We start from the raw sequence: 15,379 nt of genomic DNA, 5'->3' as shown, positions 1-15,379 counted from the left end.
ACAGTTAGGGGGTAAATCATCAGCATTCTTATTGGAGACAGATATAGAAGTAAAATAATCGTTAAAAGATTCAGCTTTATCAATAGGATGTAATTTTAACTCCCCATTTATGACCAATGGGGCATCAGTTTCATTTTTTGATTTTAAATTCATAACTGATTTGGCGATACGCCACCATTTACCAGGAGGGATAGACTTATCAACTAAGGATGATTGGAGTTTACAAAGGTACTTTTCTTTTGCCTCTCGGATAGAAGAAATTACTTGGTTTCGAATGGTTCTAAACTTGGTCCAAGAGGCAGGGGTATTGGTTAATTTAGCTTTAGAATGCTGACGATTTCTCTGTCGTATTTTTACTCTAATGTCATTCGTCATCCAAATTTTATCATTGGGCCTAATAGTTACAGTTTTTTTGGGAACATATTGGTCAATAGCTGAAAGAATTGTATCAGTGAGAATATCATTCATGTTATTAATATCACCTTGTAAGCGTTCATTCCAATCGATAGAATTAAGAAAGTTGTAAGACCCATCATAGTCTGTGTTATTAAAGTATAAAAGAGTTTTTTTAAAAGCATGCTTCTTCAGAGATTTGAAATTTAGCTCCGTAGTTATTGGACAGTGATCACTACAGGACGGACTATGCACTAAGGTATTAGAAACAAGATTAGTATTATTAGTTATGATAACATCTATTAATTTTGAAGACAAAGAAGTAATTCTAGTGGGTTCCGAGACGGTATTTTCTAATCCATATTTTAATAGAATTCTATGAAAGTGAGAATTTGGATTGAGATTAATCATATCTTGATTTATATCGCCCACTAGTATAACGTCTCTTTGTAAATCAATTACATTGTTGAGATTATCGTCAAGAATATCCCAATAATTCACTAATGAGTTTGGGGGGCCTATAGATACATCCAATTAAAATAGACTTGTTATTAGTAGATATTTCAGTCCAAATGAGTTCAAGATTGTTCGACTCAAGGTCCGGTCTGCGTTTAATATTAATGTTATTTTTAGCATAAATAAGCACACCACCCCCATTATTATCGCGATCTTTCCTAAACATATTGTCAAAATTTTCCAAGGAAATATTACAATCAGGTATAGAATCATGTAAATGTGTTTCAGATATACAGAGTATATCATAATCTGAGAATTCTGCTTCCAGAGTGTCAAGTTTATTGCGTAAAGAGCAAATGTTGATGTGGCATAAAGATAAGTTTTCTAACTGAGTATTGTATTGTGGACCGGGATTCGGGTGAATATCACCACAAATAGATAAAATTTGATATTTGAATAATTGGAAATTGATATTTTTGAAAAAGGACAGAAATACACCAGAGAACCAGTCTGATAAAAAGTCAATCACTGTTCCTACCCTATCTGAGCAATGTAATTTATCAACCATTATCAAAAATCATCATAGTAAATAAGAGATGTAATTGTGGAGGAAGTAAAACATGAGTGATAATTACATAAACCTTAAGATATGGAGACTTATCTTGGCTATATTTGAGGATTAGATAGTATGTATGACTGTTCATATTCTGAGATACATGTTGATAATTTGAAGCTAAATATTTTAACAAAAAAGATATTAGAAAATAAATCATTAAGCAAAACGCTTCAAACTCTTCCGTTGTTGACATTCTAAATCCATATTCTTTTTTTTATATTCTGCACACCTTATTTATATTCTGAACAAAAGAGTAAATAATAGCATATTATTTAGCAAGTTATACCAATTACCTCCCTTGGTAGTGATAGAAAAGAAAATAATAATAAAAAAAAAAATAGAAAATAAACACCGAAAAACAATCGTGATATAATATGAAAATAAACACGAGTAAGAAAATGATTTGGAATAGTATTTGCCAACTACACAGTAGTCTTACTATTCAGTGTATGTATACATACAACGAGCCTTGAGAAAAGGGGTTAGGATGTAATGTACAATTGTTTTGTATGTTACAATTTCATCCATATTTCCAAATAAAATACAACTGCATTTTGTATATATATATACTTATACAAAAACCAATGCACATTTCGGAATATGTGACCATATAGGGGTGTAAATTTGAGCCCCGCCGATAATTTTAGTCCTATTCCGCACGTGTTACTACTAAATTTACCTGTAAGAGTGCACATGACTATACGATCTCATCGACATTGGCACACATAGGCTTACAAAATAATACAAAAAACATCCACCGCATTTATGTGTACTCGCGCGCGTGTCCACATATGTATTCAGAGATTACGATCGGAACACATGCGGAAAGTCATCAGTGAATAAACCTTTTTCAAATCGAACTACGCCTATACAGTCACATAATAATACATATTATGTTCATTATTTTGTATAAGTTTATATAAATACATGTGAAGGTGGACTTTTAAATGAATTAATAGATATTTATTCATAGTACAACGCACTCAAACATGTACATTTTGCATAAACACTAATTCAAACACTAGTGTACATCCCATATTATATTACCATATAAGGGTTGTTAATCTGGTTTTTAGTCCCATTTCGCATGTGTTACTAATAAATTTAGCTGTAGAGGTGCACGTGACTATTCGATATCATCGACATTGACACCCACAGGCCTACAAGAATACGACAAAAACATTCCCTGCATGTGTGTGTGCGCGCGCGTGTCCATAATATACGATCAGAACACATGCGGAAAGGGAATAAAACCATTTTCAATGTAAATTCTACTTACATCGTCACATAATATTCACTTCATATACACATATTCGTTATTTGCACAAGCATATATATATATACGTGTGTAGATGGGATTTTAAATGAAAAAAAAAATATATATATATATATGTATATGACCAGATATTGTGGATTTTACTTAAAGTTATCTTCCACTTCATCATATTTATATGTATTATATTCTTCCCATCATGGGTATGGATATGTACTTTATTACAACATGTCTTTACCAACGAAGTCAGTAATAATTAGGATAAATCGCAGTGTTTACTGGATTACCAATATGCATACATTTCTTATTGAAATTAAACTTAATCAAAATTAATGTATTTTTTCAGAATTCGTTTTAGGAAATATTTTGTACAAATGTATATATTCCGGATCAAAGCATTTCAACAATAAAACGATTTCTATCATTTTTCAACTAATTATTGATATTTTATTGTCGTTTTTTTTATCATGTCAACAAAGGGGAATTCCTTCATGTACACTAGCTTGTATTTGGACCGTTCATGTACTGGCATTTCTCGTCTGGACTTCAGGAGCTCAGCTCGGCGTTTACTGACGGACGGGGGGACATCGGGGACTACACTGATGCCACTTCCACGGGGAAGTTTGTAGGCTGCCTCAAGTATTTCGTCACGGTCTAATAGACTGCTGAGTCGTATAATGATGTTATTCTTACCGTCCGATCCTCCAGGAAGTCGATGAACGGCCGTTAACAGTAATTGGTTAGCACTTTCGCGAGTATAACCAAGCGAGTCAACTAGAAATGTGCGTACGATCTTCTCCGTAGCTCGCGGTACTTCCTTCAGGGGTCCCGGTACCCCTCTAATGACTAGGTTCCACTTACGGGTCCACATATCAAGTTTTATCCTGCTATTTTCCTCTTCAGTTATTTTTTCTGTTAATTTTGATTCTAGATTAGGGAGAGTTTTTTCGTGTAGCTCACTGATAGCTGAGTTGGTGTTGTCGGCAAAGGTTTCCAAACATGAAACCGATTTGGTCAAGGCACCTATTTGGGTCTGTACCGATGAGACCTGTACATGTAATCGCGCAAAGCAGGCAGCGATGTCACTGAAGCCATTACATGTATACATGGATGACACATTGTTCGTATCCATCGTAGCATCGGTCACTGCAGCTCGGGTGTCATTAATATTAGTGTCCATGTTGACCCCGTATATAAATGAAATGTACAGTAGATATATATGACCGATATGAATCTAAAGTGTTACGTAGAATTGCTACGAGTCCCTGTGTAGTCACTGAGCACGTAATACACACACGGTTATAAGTTCAGGTACACGTACCTGTATATGTATACGCGTACGTTCGTCAAGGTCACCAATAAAATGTGAGTTTTAGGCCTTTAGAACATTTCTTTAACACATAAATTAGATCAAATATTGTCTCATATAATAACACCAATGTAGTTAATGACTTCACACTGTAACGAGTGACTTGAAATGATGCGTTGGTGTAATACCGACAAGGAAATAGTGGAGCTGGTCACTTACCAACCTGTTCGGTCAGCCATTCAACCGGAAGTCACATTTTAACAAGACTGCAAGAAATCGCATGGATTTAGATGTTAAGCGTAGTCAAGCCCTACTTACGATACCCTCTCACTAGATCACTCCGCACGCCAAAAACGGTCACCACGAGTTCACACATGTGGCACAGAGTACAAAATACTTTTATGTTGAATACTGCTATCTATTGACTTTTCGCAAAATTGAATATAGCTATCTTAAAGTTAGGCTGATCTGATGAATTATAACACATTCTACTGAAATGAAATTATTACTTTGTTTGTCATGTTTATTATTAAGGCGAATAATTATTGAGTGTATTGAGAAGCCTTTGTTATGTACGTACGCGGACATGAAGAATCTAGTCTCCCGTTACTCTGCAGCATTCATCATTCGACGCTGTATCCAATTTGATGTATAAGTTTCTACACTCACCTTCCTGATCCGACTTTACGTTAATGACAAGATACGTCACTATTTCAAAATGACGAATTTTACTTAGCATAACAACAATATAAATGATAAACAAGTGGACATAGTTCTATTCAAGAATCCCCGTCCGCCGATGAGAGTAAGTCAAAAACTTGAAGTTATAGTTTGATTTTGAGACGATCTTAACGTGTATGGAGAAAACAAACAGGAAAAAGCGGAAGACTGAGCTAAAGAAAGATGGAGTATAATTCAAGTAGAGCGGGGCTGCAATTATTGAATCAGGTATACAGCCTTGACATTTATATTAGACTATATACACAAAGATGGGTGGAGTTTTGCAAAGTAACATTTACCATTTACCATGATATTTTCAGCAATGTTTCCATGGTAACGGAAAAAGTGCAAAAAAAGAAAACCTAAAAATAGCAAAAGGTACTACTAGACCATAAAAAGAATGTGTCTATGAAGTTTCGTGGAAATATCTCTGCTGCTTTTAGAGTTATGCTCCGGAAACGAACCTAGTACAAAAATATGATATTTTCAGCAATGTTTCCATGGTTACGGAAAAAGCACAAAAAGTGAAAACCTAAAAATAGCAAAATAAGGCACTACTAGACCATAAGAACAATGTGTCTATGAAGTTTCATGGAAATATTTCTGCTGGTTTTAGAGTTGTGCTCCGGAAACGATTCTTACACAAAAATCTGCCATTTTCAGCAATGTTTCCATGGTTACAGAAAAAAGTAACAAAAGTGAATAACCTAAAATAGCAAAAAGGCACTACTAGACATAAGACTAATGTGCCTAAGGAGTTCCGTGCATAATATCTCAACGGGTTTTCCAGTATATCGACTGCGGAAAAGAACTGTACAAAAATATGATATTTTTCAGCAATGTTTCCATGGTTTCAGGAAAAAGTGCTCAAAAAATGAAACAACTTAAAATATAGCAAAAGTACTACTAGACCATAAAAAGAAATGTGTCTATGAAGTATCGTGGAAAATATCTATGGCTGGTTTTAGAGTTAATGCTGAGGAATATGATACCTGCACCTAAATCATGATATTTTCAGCAAATGTTTATATGGTTACGGAAAAAAAGTCAAAAATAAGTGAAACCTTTAAAATAGCAAACGAGCACTACTAGACCATAGAAAGAATGTGGTCTATGTAGTTTTCATGGAAATATCTTTGCTGGTTTGATAGAGTTATGCTCCGGAAATGATTCTGCTATACAATAATCTACCATTTTTCAGCAAATGTTTCTATGCGTTACAGAAGAAAAAAGAACAAGAGAAAAGTGAAAAACCTTTAGAATAGCAAAAGACGCTACGTAGTCACATAAGACTTATGTAGTCTATGAAGTTTCGTGCAAAATATATCTAACCGTTTTAGTTATGCTGCCCCGGAAAGATTTGGTTACACATAAATGTTGATATTTTCAGCTAATGTTTCCCATGTTTACAGGAAAAAGTGCAAAAAAAGTGGAAAAACAAAAAATAGCAAAAGGCACTACTAGACCATAAGACCAATGTTGTCTGATGAAGTTTTTCCGTGGAATTAATCTCGTGCTTGGTTTTTGATTTATGCGCCGGATATGAACATGCTACAAAAAAATTGATATTTTCAGCAATGTTTTATGGTTTACGGAAGAAAAAAGCACAAAAAAGTGAAAACCGTAAAATAGCAAAAGGCACACTAGACCATAAGAAACAATGTGTCTATGGAGCTTTCATGGATATTCATCTCAAACTCGGTTTATCCAGTTATGCTCCGGAAACGAACCTTAGTACAAAAATATGCCATTTTCAGCAAATGTTTCCATGGTTACGGAAAAGTGCAAAAAATGAAAACCTAAAAATAGCAAAAGGCACTACTAGACCGATAAGGCTACAATGTGTCCTATGGAAGTTTCCGTGGAATATATCTCTGCTGTGTTTTTAGAGTTATGCTCCGGACAACGATACCTGGTACAAAAATTATGATATTTTCAGCAATGTTGTCCTTATGGTTACGGAAAAAATTGCAAAATAGTGAAAATAAACAACCAACTTAACAAATAGCAAAAAGGCATTCTACTAGACCATAAGAACAATGTGTCTATGAAGTTTCATGGAAATATCTATGCTGGTTTTAGAGTTGTTGCTCCGGAATACGATTTCTCTACAACAAAAATTCTGCCATTTTCTGCAATGTTTCCATGGTTACACGCAAAAAAAAGTGCACGAAAACCACAGCATACATTAGGAGGCCGTGAAAAACCTTAAAATCAGCAAAAGGTTACTTAAAAAAGTAGTGACCGCCTTATAAAAGACCAATGTAGACTGTCTATGGAGTTCCGTGGAATATATCTCTGAACGGTTTTCGAGTTATGCTGCGGAAAACGAAACCTGTACAAAAATATGATTATTTTTCAGCAATGTCTTCGCATGGTTACGGAAAAAAGTGCAAAAAATGAAAACCTAAAAATAGCAAAAAGGTCCACTACTAGACCATAAGAAAAGAATGTGTCTATATGAAGTTTCGTGGAAATATCTCTGCTGGTTTTTAGAGTTATGCTCCGGAAAACGATTCATTACTGCTACAAAAATATGCCATTTTCAGCAATGTTTCCATTGGATTACCAGAAAAAAGTACAAAATAGTGAAAAACCTTAAAAAATAGCAAAAGGCACTACTAGACCTTAAGACAAGCCTCTTAACATGTGTCTATGAAGTTTCATGGTAAAATATCTCAATGCCCCTGGTTTTATAGTTTGTGCTGCGGAAACTGAACCTTTTTCAGCAATGCTTTCCATGGTTACAAAAATAAACTTCACGCACATCACAGCCATACATTTCCTTACAGCAATGTTTCCGATGGTTAATAAATCAGTAAAAACATAACAAACAAATCCATGGTTACAGAACAAAAGTCCAAAAATGTGAAAACCTAAAATAGCAAAAGGCACTACTAGACCATAAGAACAATGTGTCTATGAAGGTTTCAGTGGAAATATCTCTGCCTGGTTTTAGAGTTGTGCTCCGGAAACGAACCTGTACCTCAAAAAATCTGCCATTTTCAGCAAATGTTTCCATGGTTACAGAAAAAAAGTGCAAAAAATGAAAACCTAAAAATAGCAAAACGGCACTACTAGACCATAAGACTAATGTGCCTATGGAGTTCCGTGGGGATAAATCTTCATCACCGGTTTTAGAGTTATGCTGCGGAACACGAGAACCCCTGGTACAAAATATGATATTTTCAAGCAATTATTTCCCATGGTTAACGGAAAAAAGTGCAAAAAATGAAACCTAAAAATAGCAAAAGTACTACCTAGGACATAAAAAGACACTGTGTCTATGAAGTTTTCGTTGGAAATATCTCTGCTGGTTTTAGAGTTATGAGCTCCGGAAATGAAACTGCTACAAAAATATGATTATTTTCTCGAGCAGGTTTTCTCTGGTTACAGAAATAAAAGCACAGAAAAGTTAAAACCGTAAAATTAAGCAAAAGGCAGACTACTAGACCATAAAGAACAAATGTGTCTATGCAGTGTCATGGAAATATTCTCTGCTGATGTTTGTAGAGTATGCTGCTCCGGGAAATAACGATTCTTATCACAAAAAATCATGCCATTTTTCTAGAAGATGTATTCCATTGTTACACGCACCTAACACATCATAACGCGCTAACCAGACAGCATACATGGGAGGCCCGTCACATTAACATCGGGGGGGGCCCCTGTTCTGTTGATAGGACGTTAATAAATCAAACCAAACAATACAAACAAATCCATGGTTACAGAAAGAGCAGTACCACAACGTGAAAACTACAAAACTAGCAAAGGGACATTCTAGACGATACGGCTAATGTGCCTATTGAGTTTCCGTGCATTATATCTCAACACGGTTTTTTCCAGTTATGCTGTGGACAACGAACCTGGTACAAAAAATATGGATATTTTCAGCAATGGTTTCCATGGTTTACGAAAAATGTGCAAATGAAATGAAACCCTAGGTAATAGCAAGAAAGTACTACTGGGTACCATCAGTAAGAATGTGTCTATGAAGGTTTCGTGGAAAATATCCTCTGCTGGTTTCTTTTTAGAGCTTAGTGCACCGGAAATGAACCTGCTAAACACATAAAAAAAAAACTATGATATTATCTCAGCAATGTTTCTATTTGGCTACTCGGAAAAATAATGCATAAAAATAAAAAACTTTAAATAGAATTAGGCACTAACTAGGACATAAGACCATTGTGTCTATGAAGTTTTCACATGGAAATATCTCATTCTGGTTTTCGAGTTACGCTCTCCGGAAAACGAAAACCTGTACAAAAATATGATATTTTCAGCAATGTTCTCCATGGTTAACGCACCTCAGTGCAAAAAAAATGACAACGGCAACACAGCAAAAGCTGATACTAGTCCTTGGGAGAATGTGTCTATGAGTTTCTTACAAAATATCTCTGTGGCTGTAGAATTGAGGCTCCGGAATTGAATCTGCTTACAAACATATGATATTTTCAGCAATGTTTTATGGTTACTGAAAAAAGTACATAAAGTGAATAAACCTATAAAAAAAAATGAGCAAAAAGACACTTCTAGACGTAAGACTAATGTGCCTAACGATTGGAGATCCGTGAATATATCTCAACTTGGTTTTTCCGTTCATGCTCCCGAAAACGAACTGGTACACAAAAACTCTGATATTCAAGCAATGTTTCAATGGTTACGGTAAAAGTGCAGAGAATTGGAAAACCTACAAAATAGCAAAAGGGCACTACATAGATCTATAATGGCTAACTGTGCCTATGGAGTTCCGTGAATATATTTCAACCGGTATTCACAGTTATGCTGCGGAATCGACTGTTTGTACAAAAATATGATATTTTCAGCAATGTTTCCCTGGTTACGGAAAAAAGTGCAAAAAAAAATTGAAAACCTAAAATAGCAAAAGGCACTACTAGACCATAAGAACAATGTGTCTATGAAGTTTCATGGAAATATCTCTGCTGGTTTTAGAGTTATGCTCCGGACCACGATTCATACTCAAAAAATCTTGCCATTTTCAGCAATGTTTTCTATGGCGTTACAGAAAAAAAAGTATAAAAAAGTGAAAACCTTAAAATTAGCAAAAGGCAACTACTAGACAATAAGAACAATGTGTCTATGAAGTTTTCATGGAAATATTTCTGCTGGTTTTAGAGTTGTGCTCCGGAAACGATTCTTACACAAAAATATCTGCCATTTTCAGCAATGTTTCCATGGTTACAGAAAAAAAGTACAATAAAGTGAAAACCTTTAAAATAGCAAAAGGTTTACTAGATACCATAAGACTAATCTGCCTATGGAGTTCCGTGCATATATCTCAACCGGTTTTCCAGTTATGCTGCGGAAACGAAACCAAGTACAAAAACAAATATGACATTTTCAGCAATGTTTCCATGGTTACGGAAAAAAGTGCAAAAATGAAAACCTAAAAATAGCAAAGGCACTACTAGACCATAAAGAACAATGTGTCTATGAAGTTTCATGGAAATATCTCTGCTGGTTTTAGAGTTGTGCTGCTCGGACACAAATCTGATTTTCAGCAATGATTGTTACCCGAAAAAAGTACTCAAAAATCTGACCATTTTCAGCATGTTTCCATGGTTACAGAAAAAAGTATAAAAAATATTGAAAACCTTAAAATAGCAAAAAATGAGGCACTACTAGACCATAAGAACAATGTGTCTATGAAGTTTCATGGAAATATTTCTGCTGGTTTTAAGAGTTGTGCTCCGGAAACGATTCTTACACAAAAATCATGCCATTTTCAGCAATGTTTCCATGGTTATCAGAAAAATAGTACAATACAGTGAAAAACTTGTAAAATAGCAAAAGGCACTCACTAGACCTATAAGACTAATCTGCTATGAAGTTCGTTGCATATATATCTCAAACCGGTTTTCCCAGTTAGTTGCTGCGGAAAAACGAACCAAGTACAAAAAAAATATGAACATTTTCAGCAATGTTTCCATGGTTACGGAGAAAAAAGTGCAAAAAAATGAAAAACCTAAAAAATAGACTAAAGGCACTACTAGACCCATTAAGAACAATGTGTCTATGAACGTTTCGTGGAAAATATCTCTGCATGGTTTTAGAGTTATGACTCCGGAATGAACCTGCATACTCAAAAATATGATATTTTCAGCAATGTTTCTATGGTTACAGAAAAAAAAAAGCATACAAAAAGTGAAAACCTTAAAATAGCATAAAAGGCACTACTAGACCTAAGAAACAATGTGTCTATGAAGTTTCATGGAAATATCACTGATGTTGTTTTAGAGTTGTGCTCCGGAATCGATTCTAACACAAAAAATCTGCCATTTTTCTAGGGCAATGTTTCCATGGTTAACAGAAAATAAGTACCGTAAAGTGGAAAAACCTTAAAATAGCAAAAGGTTTACTAGACCATAAGGGCTAATGTGACCTTATGGAGTTTCCGCTTTGCATATATACTCAACCAGGTTATTAGCAGTTATGCTGCGGAACGAAGAAACCAAGTACAAAAATATGTCATTTTCAGCAATGCTTTCCAGATGGTTATCAGAAAAAAGATGACAAAAAATGAACCTACCAAAAATAGCAAAATCGGCCACTATCTAGTCCATCAGAACAATGTGTCTATGAAGTTTCATGGAAAATATCTTTGCTGGTTTTAGAGTTATGCTCCGGAAACGAGATTTTACCACAAAAAATCAGCCATTTTCAGCAATGTTTCCATTGTAACAGAAATTAAGTACAAAAAGGGAAAACTTTAAAATTGCAAATAGGCTCACTACTAGATACTATATGAATAAATGTGTCTATTGAAGTTTCGTGCAAAATTATCTCTAACTGCGTTTTCCAGTTATGGCTGCGGCAACGAACCTGGTAACAATAAATATTGTAGTATTTTTCAGCAAATGTTTCCGTGGTTACGGAAAAAATTGCAAAAAAACTGAAAACCTCGGAAATAGCAAGAGGCACTACTTAGACTATAAGAAACATTGTGTGTATGAAGTTTCGTGGATATATCTCTACTGGTTTTAGAGTTATGCTCCGGAACCCCATTCGTACGGACGGACAGACGGACGGAAGGAACCCATTGGTATATCCCACGCCAACTTCGTTGGGCGGGGGATAAAAACTCGTATGAGTGTGTAAATATAGGGATTGGATTCGCTTTTATGTTTTTATATTTAACATGCCCCATAGAATATATTTTTAGAGGAATAGCTCCATACAAGCATGATTAACATAAAAGCGCACATCCAATCCCTATATGGAGTTAACATTGCATTATGGGTGCTATCCCATGCTTTGTTGCAGAGAAGAGTTGTTTGTTTGTTTGATTTGTATTAACGTCCTATTAACAGCTATGGTCATGTAAGGACGGCCTCCCGTGTATGCGGTCTGTTGCGTGTATGTTGTGTTGAGGTGCTTTTTTGGGAGACTGCGGTATATTCATGCTGTGTCTTCTTGTATAGTGGAACTGTTGCCCTTTTTATAGTGCTATATCACTGAAGCATGCCGCCGAAGACACCAAGCAACACACCCCACCCGGTCACATTATACTGACAACGGGCGAACCAGTCGTCCCACTCCCTGTATGCTGAGCGCTAAGCAGGAGCAGAAACTACCACTTTTATAGACTTTGATGCGTCTCGGCTAGGGGACAGAACCCAAAGCCTTCCTCACAGGGGCGGACGGTCAACTTAAGGCCAAAAATGAGGCGGTGCCAAGGAAGGCATTAGTTAAAAGAAGAGAAAAGATAAAATCCTAAATTTAGTCGCCTCTTACGATCATGCAATAGGGGCAGCAGGTACAATTCTTACGCCCTACCTGCAGGGCTGATGCAGAGAAGTCATTTATATTGAAATAGTCAAATTGATCCCTTTTGATCCCGCCTCCTCAGGACCCAAGGGGGTCAGCACTATCATCTGTTCAATTTTGAATCCTCACCTTTTAACGATGTTATCATTGCATTATGGGTGCTGTCCCATGCTTAGTTTCAGAAAAGAAGTCATATATATGGAAATATACAAATTGGCCCCCACCCCTCAGCCCATCATTTGTTTGTTTGTTTGATTAATTAACGTCCTATTTGTACAATTTTCAATAAGTAGCTCATAAGGATGCTGCCGGTAAAATTTTCGTCGGATTTTAACGTGAAAATCAGTGTACAGTAATAATTTTTGTTGCTAAATATCATGGCATCACCTTTTAAAATATTGGTTGCCATCGTAACAAAACGGAGGCCTCTGGATTGGCTGAAATTTGAATGATGTCAGAATTAAGTGAAAATTGGTATATAGAGGTTACGAGGTATGCTGAATAACATGATAACACTTTCAAAAAGATGGATTGCCATGGAAACAAAATGGAGGCCTCTAATTGGTTGAAATTTAGATATTGTCAGATTTAAGTGAAAATTGGTATATATTGGTTATGAAATATGCTGAATAACATGGAATCCCTTTTTAAAAGATTGTTTGCCATGGAAACAAAATGGAGGTCTCTGATTGGTTGAAATTTATATATTATTAGATTTTAGTGAAAATTTGTACACATGGGTTATGGGGTATGCCGAATGAGATAGTAACAGTTTTAAATACATTGTTTGTTTGATTTATTAACGTCCTATTAACAGCTATGGTCATGTAAGGACGGCCTCCCATGTATGCGGTGTGTTGCGTGTATGTTGTGCGTGTACTGGGAGACTGCGGTATGTTCGTGTTGTGTCTTCTTGTATAGTGGAACTGTTGCCCTTTTTATAGTGCTATATCACTGAAGCATGCCGCCGAAGACACCAAGCAACACACCCCACCCGGTCACATTATACTGACAACGGGCGAACCAGTCGTCCCACTCCCTGTATGCTGAGCGCTAAGCAGGAGCAGAAACTAGCACTTTTATAGACTTTGGTGTGTCTCGGCCAGGGGACAGAACCCAGAGCCTTCCTCACAGGGGCGAACGCTCAACTCAAGGCCAAAAGTGAGGCGGTGCCAAGGGAGGCATTAGGAAAGATAAAGTCAGTTAGGAAGAAGAGAAAAGATAAGATCCTGAATTTAGTCACCTTTTACGATCATGCAAGTAACAGTTTTAAAAACATTGTTGCCATTGTTTCGAAATAAAAGCCGTCTGATTGCTCAATATTAATATTGTAGTTTTTGTGCAATCTAATTAAAACACAGATCTTATAACCACTCCGTTCAATAGAGGATCTGACAATATCCCATAAGGGGTCACGTCCAGATGACCTTTATACCACGTGTACTTCAGAGCAAATGCAGTTTCTACACCTAACAACATCAATTGAAAATGTCTTTTCGACCCAGTATACATATATAATAAGCTTTGTTGTGCACTTCGGGCGAGATAGCTACACACACGAAAATAATTTGGACAGCTTTATCAAACTATTTCGTCCCCAGTCAAGATTCTGGCAGTGCCAATTTGATTGGTCATTTCAAAAGGTCATCTTGACGTGACCCCTAATGGGATGTTCTCAGATCCTCTTATCAAACGTAGTGATAATTAGGATCTGTATTTTAATCGATTGAGTTTTTGTGGTGCTCTGGTATTATTTTTTAATAAATAATTCATATTTTATTTGAAAAATCATATGTAACTCTGTTTCCCTCTTTAATCATTTTTATATCAATTTAAGATAGTTTCTTATCTACATAAGAGAGATGGGTGGAATAATCTTAATTTGTTTTCTTAATTTAAGATGCTTTGAAGAAAATACATTTCTTTCCAATAAATTATTTGATTTCTGATACGGAAATAGAGAAAATATTTGTTTCACCCAAGAGCATATCTAGTTGTTAGGCATTTTTTTATACTGTTAGGGAAGATGCTTGAAATAGAAATGCAATAATTTAAGTACATATTGTAAATTATATGTTAGTTAACAAAAAAATTCTATCACCAGCTGTTATTTATATTATGGTGTTTGTGACCAATTTTAAATTTATGGTCAACTAGGGCAAATACTTGATTTTTTTTAGAAAATTCCCCTCGCTACATTTCAGCCTATGAAATGCTATTTTCAAAATGGTTTAAATGTGTGGACAAAATCGATAACATGCCCAAATATTTCGAGCAAACCCAATTTTCCCTCAATTTTTATCCCAATTGATTATTAACACATACCCTTTTAAACCCACTCCGTTCAATTGAGGATTCTGAACAGTATCCCATAAGGGGTCACGTCCAAATGACCTTTATACCACGTGTACTTCAGAGCAAATTGCAGTTTCTTCACCTTACAACATCAATTGAAAAAAGTCTTTCGCACCCAGTATACACTGTAAAGTTAGCTTCATTTAGGCCAGATGACTCTACATATACGAAAAATAATTTGGACAGCTTTTTCAAACTATTTCGTCCCCCCAATCAAGATTCTGGCAGTGCCAAATTGATTGGCCATTTTCAAAGGGGTCATCTTGACGTGACCCTAATGGGATGTTCTCAGATCCTCTTATCAAACGTAGTGATAATAAGGGTCTGTAAATTTTAATCAGATTGTTTTTATCCTGACAAAAAATTTGAGATTTTTTTTTCTTCAAAATCAATTTGTCTTAAAAATAGTTCGTAAAATATCATTATAAATGGATATGAAAATAAAGAATGAAGTATCTTTTATCAACAA

Source organism: Argopecten irradians, chromosome 16, assembly GCF_041381155.1.
Source record: "Argopecten irradians isolate NY chromosome 16, Ai_NY, whole genome shotgun sequence".
In the NCBI taxonomy this organism is placed as follows: Eukaryota; Metazoa; Mollusca; class Bivalvia; order Pectinida; family Pectinidae; genus Argopecten; species Argopecten irradians.
This window is presented reverse-complemented; position numbering follows the sequence as displayed.